Raw genomic sequence first — 11,422 nt, forward strand, 5'->3', positions numbered from 1 at the left:
CTATTTGGTGAGCAAATCATTGCTAGTATTGTTCTATGTCATTATATACAAAGTGAACAGCTAACATTTGGGAGGAAGCTTCTTTTCCTTAGGCACTGGGCTTAGTGCTTTTATTACATGCTTAAATTCATTTAATCCTTGATGAGGATTTTGATGAAACTCTATAAGAAAGGCAGATGTAATTTTATTATTTCTACCTTTACAAACAAGGAAAATGATTTTTAAAAGTATTTAAGAAACTTGTGGCTTCCCTGGTGGCTCAGAGGTTAAAGTGTCTGCCTGGAATGCAGAAGACCCGGGTTCGATCCCTGGGTCAGGAAGATCCCCTGGAGAAGGAAATGGCAACCCACTCTAGTACTCTTGCCTGGAGAATCCCATAGAGGGAGGAGCTTGGTAGGCTACAGTCCATGGGGTTGCAAAGAGTCGGACACAACTGAGCGACTTCACTTTCACTTTCAAGAAACTTGTATGAGGTCCCTCAGGTAATACATGATGGACCCAATTCTACCCTAGCTTTCTGTACCCAAGCCTGGTAATCACTCTGTTGATTCAGCAAAGCGAAAACCACTCTAGGGTCACCTGAGCAAGAAGGGATTTACTGCAGGGAATGAGAAACACACAGTTATGGAAAGGACTCAGGGAACAAAAATTTAGGAAGGCCACCTAATTTTCAGAAAATCTAGAAGGGTTGGAATTGTAGGAAGGTCACTGTTGGTGTTTTCAACTTTCTACAGCACAAACTGGCTGATTCTTAGGTAGATGCCTAGACTGTTGTTGTTCAGTCACTCAGTCATGTATGACTCTGTGAACCCATGGACTGCAGCAAGCCAGGCTTCCCTGTCCTTCACCATTGCCTGGAGCTTGCTCAAACTCATGTCCATTGAGTCAGTGATGCCATCCAACCATCTCGTCCTCTGAGATGAAATTGAAGGCAGGAGGAGAAGGAGATGACAGGATGAGATGCGTAGAAGCTGTCAGCAAAACTCTGTGTGTTTTGCCTGCTAAAGTCAATGCACTAACCATCGCCAGAGACTAACGTTTTCTCTTCTCTTTCACTTTCTAAATATCATGGGAGTGCATCTGACTGATGGAATCTAATCTGTTCCCCTGCAGACAAAGAATTCTGGAGAATACAGCTCTCAGGCTTCTCCCCTGGGATGCAAGGGAGAGTTCAGAAGGAACTGGAGATGGTGCTGAGCCAGCTACAGTCTGTTCTAATTACTGCTTTCCATTGCTTTCTAAAAATGACACTTTTCCACTGGGGGAACAGTACCACCAACCATTCTTCTGGCAGATAGTTAGTGAACATCCACAGATGATAGACATAGGAATTTGAGGGTTTTAAAATCCCATATTTCTGGCCTCAGACATTTATCACCTACTAATCTTATTCAGATGACTGGAACTTTTTCCTACTGTATCATCCTTTACCATAGAGTTTACTTTATGTAGTGAAATGCATCAATACTTATCAGATTGGTAAGAACTGTAATTATTGCAACTGTTGTTGATTCTCCCCTCCCTCAGGGTTACCTGTTACTTGTGTATCTTGAATGGTCTTCTCCAGTGGTAAAGGATTAAATAGGAGAATTTCTACTGTTCGGGGGTTTAGTGGCAGTGTCCTATCATATGGTATTTTGTGGTTTACTGGTGATGGTGGTTTAGTCTCTAAGACATGTCCAGGATCTGCAGTGACTCTGACATCTACATTAGAACCACCATCTGTCATATTGCATTATTCCCACAGGGCCTTCAGAGTCCTGATTTCTGGAAGAAAATCAAAGAGTCAAGCTATATCTCAGGTGTCATGAGTAGATGTGGCATGAGTAACAGAAGGAACCTTTAAGGAAAGACTAGAGAATAAGGCGAAAAGTTGACTCATTGGAAAAGACTCTGATGCTGGGAGGGATTGGGGGCAGGAGGAGAAGGGGACGACAGAGGATGAGATGGCTAGATGGCATCACTGACTCGATGGACGTGAGTCTGAGTGAACTCCGGGAGTTGGTGATGGACAGGGAGGCCTGGCGTGCTGCGATTCATGGGGTCGCAAAGAGTTGGACATGACTGAGCGACTGAACTGAACTGAACTGAGAGAATAAGGTAAGTGAGAGGTAGAAGGGAAAGGAGAAAGATAAAGTAAACCATGTATCTCAGGAAATGGGTGCAGTAACACCACCAACTGACTTTAAGTGGCCCACAAAATTGAGGCAATAGATTCTATGTCCTTCATATCACTCTATCTGTTCTCCCTGCCAACCCCAAATACCACCATTCATTACCAACTTCTTGGATTATTGCAACAACCTCCTTATTTGTCACCATGTCTCTGTTTTCACTTCCTCAAGTGCATTCTGCTGGAGAAATCCTTTCAAAAAAGGAAATCTAATTATTTTACCCTAGCCAAACCTGTGTATAATATGTTCATGTTTATAAAAGTTTTGAATGGGGCAAGTTTCAGGACTAACTTTTAAAAGGTGTGTATAAAATTACCTTTATAATAAAATCTCAGGTAAAACAAAAAATGTAGAAAAATATTGGAAGTTATCTTCCAAAATGTTAATTGTATGTGTGTGTGTGGTGAGATTACAGACAATTTTTTCTTTCCAATTTTCTGCCATGGATATATGTTACTTTCATAATCAGAAAAGGACAAAATTTGTCTTTAAATGACACAAAAATAAGGTTCTATGTTAAAACTCAGCCACTATTTCTTCATCAATATATTATAAAGAGGGGCTATGGGAAAATGGATACATTAGAATAAACATATCTGTTTGTATTATTTATTATCAGCTTTCTAATGAAATTAGGACCCACAGTAAAAGTTTTTAAAAAGTGTATATATATTTATGTACACATGTACATATATAATTTTTGTGTCTGTTATAGATCTGTTAAAATCATCATATAAATATGGTCTATGCAAATTATGAATTCCTAAAATCATAGCAAATGGGGCCCATAGAAGGTCTGTAGACTTTGTGAGGTTTCCCAGCAGCTTCAGCCTCATGAACAGTGCTCATAACTGCTGACTCCAGTCCTCTGTTAGTTCCCTGATACTTGCTACCTGGTAGAAGAATGGCAGAGTTCTCTCATCTCCAAGTCACACCGATTGGGTCAAAATTTATTGGAAGTACTTATTGTTCTGCTCAGTCTTTAAAATCCAGGAGGAAAAAAAAAAATCTGATCCAATAAAAGGATATTTCCCCTCTACTTTGAGAAATTAGCATCTTTTCTTTGTTCCAATTTTCCAGGAAGTTTTACAACAGGTTTCAGACCTGGGCCGGTTTATGGCTGTATTGGTACTTAATTTTTTTTTTTCAGGAATCCTTTCTCTCCAGGCAAAGAGTTAATAAGGACCCACTCTTTCTGTCTCAATTCCAATGCAATTCATTCCATAGTGGTAAAATTTTAAAGGTACAGAAAATATTAACAGAATGTTATTTCCTACTAAATTCACAGTGACACACACACACACATACACACATATCTTAATCTCCAAGTATCCCTAAATTTTTCTTACTTTAATCCAATATTGTATAGACTTGCTACTTAATTATTTCTGCTTTGCATTAATTTTTTCCCCTCTGCATTTGATGACATCTTTTTTCCCATCCTTTTTTTTTTCCCCTTTTTTTACCCTGCAGTAGATGTAACCAAAATAAGAGATGATTTTTAAGGTGAAATTTTAAGGTAAGCTTTTACTCACTTTATTTCCCATGTTATTTTCCATCTATGTTGAATGTGAATGAATTATTTTAAAAGAGGTCCCAAACTATTACAAGGTATAATTCTGTCAAATGACTTGTTTTCACATCGAATAGTCATAAGTTAGTGCTTCTTCCATCTCGGCACTGTTGGGTACATCTTTCTCCCTTCAGAATTGATTGTTAATACATAATAACAGCCGCATCCGCCTACTCTAATGAAATTATCAGTCACTTCATCAGATGCTTCAGAAGAAAGATAAAATTAAGGTTGAGTTCATCTGCCCAGCAGCAGAATGGGTTCCAGAAATGAAATTGGCTGTAACTTTTCATAGAATCATTTTAGCACAGAGACCTTTAGAGTAAGAACTTTTGTCAAATTAATTTAATTTAACATGACAGAATTTTTATGTTTGTTCTAAAAAATCAAAGCAACTTGTATTTTGAAGCCTTGACAATTGTTCTTACTGTGAGAAGTGCTCCTAAATTATTTACTTCATATGAAGACCAATGAAAGAACAGCCCTGGAGCCCCAAATAAACGCAGTCCTAAAGGTTGACTTTCTGGTCAATAGTAGAAGGAAAGTAAATCCTCAGATTCTAAGGAAGTGTCTTGGATTTTTCAATATGCATGTTAGAATAAAATATTTTATAATTATAAAATAGAAAATAAAATATTTTTATAATTTTTAAAATGCAATTTAAAATATTTTCCCTCATCCCTTTCGTTTTTACTTCATTTCTCTTTTTTATTCTGCAGTTTTTTAGTTTCACATTTCCATTATATATTGGTGAAAATGTCATTGGATTAGGAAAGGAATGGAGACTTGGAAGAGATAGTGAACAGTGAAGAGGTGGTGAAGTCAATGAACTTGGGGGTCTCAAGCGAAATGTTATGGAAATCAGGGTATTGGAGGCAATGAGCAGGAAAGATAGAAGAATAGGAGGCTTGTAACTGAGCTTATGAGGGGTTACATATACTGGTAATAACAAGGTCTATGACCACAAGAAAAAATGACAGATAAGGTAGAGGGCAAAGTAATTGGAGAGAGAGGTGGCTGTATTAGAAGTATCATTCCCAGGGATATAAGAATGACAAGAGTTAAGACAGAGATAGTGTGAAGAAATGACAACAAGCCTGGTGTAGAATCTTTGCGGAATGAATGAGATGACTGGGAGGTTGATAGTTGACTGCACCAGTAGAAGTTCTGGTTGGTATAGCTGATAGCAGGCTTCCTTGGTGGCTCAGATGGTAAAGAATCTGCCTGCAATGCAGGAGACCCAGGTTCAATTCCTGGAGGAGGAAATGGCTACCCACTCCAGTATTCTTGCCCAGAGAATTCCATGGACAGAGGAACCTGGGAGGCTACAGTTCATGGGGTCCCAAAGAGTTCAACACAACTGGTTGACTAACACTTAACACTTTCCCCTAATATGACTGATAGCAAGAGCATCAAAAGTGCTGAGGGCTTAAAGACAGGAGAGAGGGTGAGTGATGGGGAGGAAGGAGGCTACTCAGCTCCAGGTCCATCTGTAGGGAGAGTGCAAGAAATATAGCTTCCACCCCTTACGGCTGCCGGGGAGGCAGATCTTAGTTAGAAAAACAAAAAGTGGAAGAAATGCTGGGAGAAGAGGTTAAGGGTAAAGGGAATTTGGATGTGTTCCAGAGAATGCAGTAGGAGGGCTTAGAGGTCCAGAAGAGGTGAGGGATGGAGCCTGAATAGAGGACACACAGAGTCAAGGGTATGAGGATGGAGCGCCCCCGTATCTAGGGACACCATGTCAGGGTCATGCATGTTGGCAGCAGAGCTGTGCTGGACCAGTACCTGGTTCTGAGCTGAGGGCCCTTGGAGCTGAGGTCTTACCTTCTGTGCGTTCGGTAATCTTTGTTGGGCTCTGCTGGGAGCCCTGACTTTGGGTCAGTCTGGAGCTGGGGTAGCTGAAGAGGGATGGATGAAAGGGGGCTGGCCCACTGCACTCAGATCCCACCAGTTTCACTATTGTTGCCTCACTCATATATTCACTGGGTAAAACTTCTTAGCTCCCACCAGGCTCCATGTACTAGGCAAGTGATGGAGTTACAATAGATCTCTGCCCTCAGGGGACTCATACTGACAAGTGCAAATACAGAATTGCAATCTAATGTGATAGGTGAAAGACAAAGAGATTAGTTTACCTTAACAATTTAATTTTTTTAGGGGTGGGTGGGCATGCATTTTGTATACTAATGGAAAGTACAGCTAGAATTCTTCAAAGGTCAATTGGTATAGGGATCTGAAGCTCATCAAGGACTGAAGGTTAGAGGTATAGGGTTGTAAGCTGAGGTATAGGATTGTTGCTGAATCTGAAGCTCCAGTACTTTGGCCACCTGATGCAAAGAGTAGACTCACTGGAAAAGACGCTGATGCTTGGGAAGGCCGAAGGCAAAAGGAGAAGGGGGCAGCAGAGGATGACATAGTTAGATAGCATCACCGACTCAGTGGACATGAATTTGGGCAAACTCTGGGAGATAGTAGGGCTTCCATGGTGGCTCAGATGGTAAAGAATCTGCTGGCAGTGCAGGAGACCTGGGTTTGATCCCTGGGTCAGCAAGATCCCCTGGAAAAGAGAATGGCAATCCATTCCAGTGTTCTTGCCTGGAGAATCCCATGGACAGAGGAGGCAGACGGGCTATAGACCATAGCATCGCAAAGAGTTGGACATGACTGAAGCAACTTAGCACACATGTACACAAATAGTATTTTACTGCTATCCTATAGACAGGCCACTGGAATCCAGAGAACTTGAGTCATTAAAGCACAATCACTCAGCTACTCAGGACGAAGCTCAGACTTCAAAGCAGAATTCTGACGCAGCCCTCTCTCTAGGTACATACAGAGTTGGAAAATTGTGTGTGGATGATCTCTTTTGATACAGTGATTATTTAAAAGGATGATCAACATAATCATTTGTTATTAGCTGTGCTTTTCAGGTTCTAACAGAACAATTAAAAAGAAAATGCAGGGTCTTCTCTTCTTTATAGGAGTAAAATGTTTAATAATGGTCATAAATTATTTGTTTGACATTAGATCAGTATTAGTCTAAGTTGGGTTCCTTTGGGCTCTTTGGTACAGGGGAAAACTCAAAGCTGAGGCAAAAGTCAGACAATATCTGAGAAAACATGTATTTCACATCAACTAAGTTTTGATGTATATGGCAATTTCACTTAATAATTCAAAAATAGCATTTAACATATAAAAGCTGAACCTCAGATTTTTTTTTTCTCCAAAGTGTGCTTGTCCCCAGTCTTCAGTTCCTCCAACATTCCCTAGGCCTTAATTAAATAAGAGCAGGAGAGAGCACTGGGCTTGGGTTCAGGATAAATATCCCCGGCTTGAACAGGAGATGTTACTTTAATGACTTGGAATACATCCAGAAAGCTCACACTGGCTAGCAGGCAAATCTGACAGCTACTGCATCTCACAGCAGTAACATTCTAACCAATTAAAAGCAGAGCTAGAAATAATGGTTTGTCACTGAGTGGTGTTTCAGAAACCTATCGGTCCAGATTAACCAGAGGATTAACTTTTCTAACTGAATTTAAAGGTCACGGGGAGCTGACTTTAATGAAAGAAGGAGAAAAGCATTCAATTAGAAGGGGGAAGACTTACACAGAGAAATTAGGTTAATAGATCTGGCTTTATTATTTATAGGCAACTAACCAAATTGCTGTCTTACTTTGTGGCAGGAGTTCACAGTCAAGGATAAATATGTTCAGTATAAGAAAGTTAAATGAGCAATCAGGTGTTTCTAAGGGAGTCCTCTAGTGGAAAGGGCATAGATGGCCTTCCAACATCTGAAAGTATGTTTATTTTTTTAAAAAAATGATTCTTGCTAGGTAAGAAAAGAATCATTGGTAAACCAGCATGGTAAACCAGCATACTTTAGACTGATACTCTGATAGGGATCAATGCCAAGCGCTCGCACCTGAGATCATCACATCAGACGATGCTTGCATGGATAAGACCACACCAGTAGCCCTTTATTTTTCTTTTCTATTTTTTTAAATTAATTTTTATTGGAGTATAGTTGCTTTACAAAGTTTAGTTTCTACTGTACAACAAAATGAACCAACCACACATATACATATATTCCCTCCCTTTTGGACTTCCTTCCCATTCAGGTCACCACAGTGCGGTAAATAGAGTTCCCTGTGCTGTACAGTGTGATCTTGTTAGTTTCCTGTTTTATGCATAGTATCAATAGTGTATATGTGTCAGTCCCAGTCGCCCACTTTCTCCCATTCTCATCAGGGCCACTGAAACACGTGCATGAAAAGAAGTCTTTGGTGCCACTGGCAGAGCTTTTCACTGACGTGTGTATGATGGATGACTTTTCCTGGCCAAAAAGACTTTTTCCTCCAAGATTCACTCTTCCCTCAGTAAACTACCCTCACAGCCACCTCCTGTATGTGTATCTCCTTCTCACCCACAAAGTGAAAGCAGTTTGCTATGGGTAGGAGGACCTTGGGCTGGACCTTTGATGAATTACTGGTGTGCAGTTAAGTGTTAAAATGATCTCCTGCTTATGCTACTTCCTGTCCCTACCACATAGTAGGGTTTTTTAAATTAAAAATATTTTTAGTGTAAGTTTTTTTTTTTAATTTTTTAAAAAAATTTCTAAAGTCTTTATTGACTTTGTTGCAATATTGCTTCTGTTGTTTTATGTTTCAGTTTTTTTTTTTGATCCCGAGGCATGTGGGATCTTAGCTCCCCAACCAGGGATCCAACCTGTACCCCCTGCACTGGAAGGCAAAGTCTTAACCGCTAGACCACCAGAGGAGTCTCCATAGTAGCTTTAATAAACATTGTGGAGAGAGGGTTGGGTGTAGCAGGTAATTGAAGGGAAAGCGGGGGAAGAAAGCTAGTCCAAGAGAGGGAAGATGTTGCTACTGACTGCAAGGGATTAGAATGGCCAAATAACCGAGTCAATGTCAATTCTGTCATTTATGTATAGAACTTGCACTGCATTCTAGAACTGGATTTCAAGAGCAGGATTTTGATGTGAACAGGAGCTTCATGTTAGAGGTGTGCGAAAAACCTTCTAGAACTATGACCCCTCTTGTTGATTATTTAAGGAGATCCCTTTGATCCCTCTGTGTGATATGTGTCAACTGTCCCTCAACAGGCACCATTTGATCCTACTGAAGCCAGGCAGGGAGTAGAGTCGTGGTCAGGATCTGAGATCTTACATTGGATCCAGTCACAGATGTACGGGGCCCAGTCCATTTTCTGGATTCTCCCCTCTGGTCGGTTGGTCTGATGTTCAGTCTGGCTGAGATGTTCCAATGAATGAGGCTGTTGTTGTTCAGTCGCTAAGGCATGTCAGACTCTTTGCGACCCCAGGTACTGCAGCTGCCAGGCTCCTCTGTCCTCCACTATCTCCCAGAGTTTGCTCGGATTCCTGTCCACTGAGTCAGTGATGCCATCTAACCATTTTATCTTCTGCTGCCCTGTTCTTTTGCCTTCAGTCTTTCCCAGCAGTGGAATGGGACTGAGTACTCATTAAAAGCTCCTTGTGGGCGGAAACCAGATTTTATACCAATATTCAAGGATAATTTTTTATTGGAGTGCACTGATTTGACTGACTGTTAAGAGGTCAAATGCTTTTGTACCCATGATTAGTGGCTGCTGCCACAAACACCCTTCCACCCCACACCCACCACTCCCACCCTCACTATCCTGGCCTCTCTTTCACTATCCAGCAGCTAAAGACCTGGCCCAAAGTAGACCCCAGGACTCTGAACTGCAACTGCAACCAATGCCCATGCTTAGGGTCAGTGCTGAACACTTTGAATATCACTCTTGCCCACCTCTGTAGGCAGCTCTTCGTCGTCACCTGTCTCTGTTCTGTGTGTCCCCTCACGATCTCGGTTTGGAGGGACAAGCTCACTGACTCCTATTCACTCAGAAGCACATACATAAATGACCTGTCGCTGTCAAGGAGTGAAACAGTTGGTGAACTGTTCAGCCTGTGTACACCAAGGCTAGGCCTGTATCTCCCAAAGGATGCTTCAAGTAACTGTTATCTGGCTTATTTAGATGTGGAGGCAATCAAACTAGTTTTCTTCACATAAAATACGCTTTCTGAATTATTTAAATTAATTTAATAAATAAATTTAATTTATTTAATAAATAAATAATTAATTTATTTATTAAATTTAATAAATTTAAATTATTGGCTAGTTAAGGGGACTGAATGAACCGGATAACTGACCATCTCACGTCATTCTAGGTAATCCTTTGGTTAGCATTTTACAGAGAGAGACATGAGCATTTCAAACATTCTTAGCAACAGCAAAATTCCTTTGTTGATAGTTTATTTTTCTAAGCCAGTCATTTAAGTTTTCTTCCTTTAAAATCTTAAGAACTCAAATCAAATTAAAAAAAAAAATCTTAACTCAAATCATAAGAAAGAACTGGGACCAAATTAATTGATAAAGTTTCCTATTTTAAACCTGTCATAAAAAGCAATTGTTCTTCTAGTGACATGTCATCTGAAGTTGAAGTTATTCCTCTTGTATGGGGGATCAGGAAGCTGAGCAGCATTGGTTCCACTTCTGAGATGAAGCTGAGCTGCAGTTGATAGGTTTTGGAACAAGCACACTTAGCAGATGCTGATGGAATTCCTATTATGAGCCATGCACTCTTCTGAGTGGTAGGAATTCAGCAATAAGCAGAACAAAGCCCCTTCCTTCCTGGGTCTTAAAATCATCCCAAACTACTATGATGTTTGCAGAAAAAGAATCAGAAATTCCCTAGATGTTTTGAGGATCTTAAAAAAATTCTGCCAAATTGTTTTTTTATCTTAATTTTTTGTTTGTTCTAGTGATCCTGTTTTCTAATATATATTTTATCCTGGCCAGAGATGAACAAACATGGAAAGAAGAAAAAAAAAAAACTCAGAAAGATTCTTCTGGTTATATTTGCCATTTATTTATGCTACAGATCTGTGGCTCAGATGGTAAAACATCTGCCTGCAATGCAGGAGACCTGGGTTCAATCCCTGAGTTGGGAAGATCCACTGGAGAAGGGAATGGCTACCCACTCTAGTATTCCTGCATGGAAAATACCATGGACAGAGGAACCTGGTGGGCTACAGTCCATGGGGTCACAAAGAATTGGACACGACTGAGAGACTAATGCTTTCACTTTCACTATGCTACAAATTGCTGGGTGTAAACTACCCTTCCCCTCATCTATTTTTCACAAAAGGAACACCTTATTTGTTGGCTTTGGTAAGATGCACTTAGAAGGATGTGTCTGTCCTAGAATCTCCGTGCCCTGGACTTGACCATCTCTTGTACTGGAAAGCTCTTCCCAAAACACACTCCTTTGGTATGTTTTTCCTCCATATGTGGTATAGCCTTTAAAACTGAGGATTTACAGCCATGTGTAGACCACCCATTCTTCAAAGCCCTGCTCAAACATGACTTGCTCCAGGAGTCCCTCCTGCTCAGAGTCCCTGGGATGGAGTTCATTTCTCTTCCTTCTACCCTGGGCTCATTATTTACCATTTCCTCCAGTCTATCATGAATTAGGGTTCTCTGTATGCAACTGCCCCTTTCTCTAAAGCATGAGCTTCTAGAGGACTAGGACTCTATTTGAATCATTTTTGTATTTCCCAGAGCAGCCAGTACAGTGAGTTACACAGAATAGTCACTTAATAAATGCTTAT

At 40.4% G+C, this 11,422-nt stretch overlaps 1 non-coding gene across 1 annotated transcript; it reads left to right on the forward strand.

The window, feature by feature from the left end:
• Positions 1–248: 248 nt before the first annotated feature.
• TRNAS-GGA (transfer RNA serine (anticodon GGA)) lies at positions 249–321 on the forward strand. The gene has a single exon. It is a non-coding gene; the product is annotated as a tRNA-Ser (tRNA).
• Positions 322–11,422: the final 11,101 nt, after the last annotated feature.

The sequence above is a fragment of the Bos indicus genome, chromosome 9, assembly GCF_029378745.1.
Source record: "Bos indicus isolate NIAB-ARS_2022 breed Sahiwal x Tharparkar chromosome 9, NIAB-ARS_B.indTharparkar_mat_pri_1.0, whole genome shotgun sequence".
NCBI lineage: Eukaryota > Metazoa > Chordata > Mammalia > Artiodactyla > Bovidae > Bos > Bos indicus.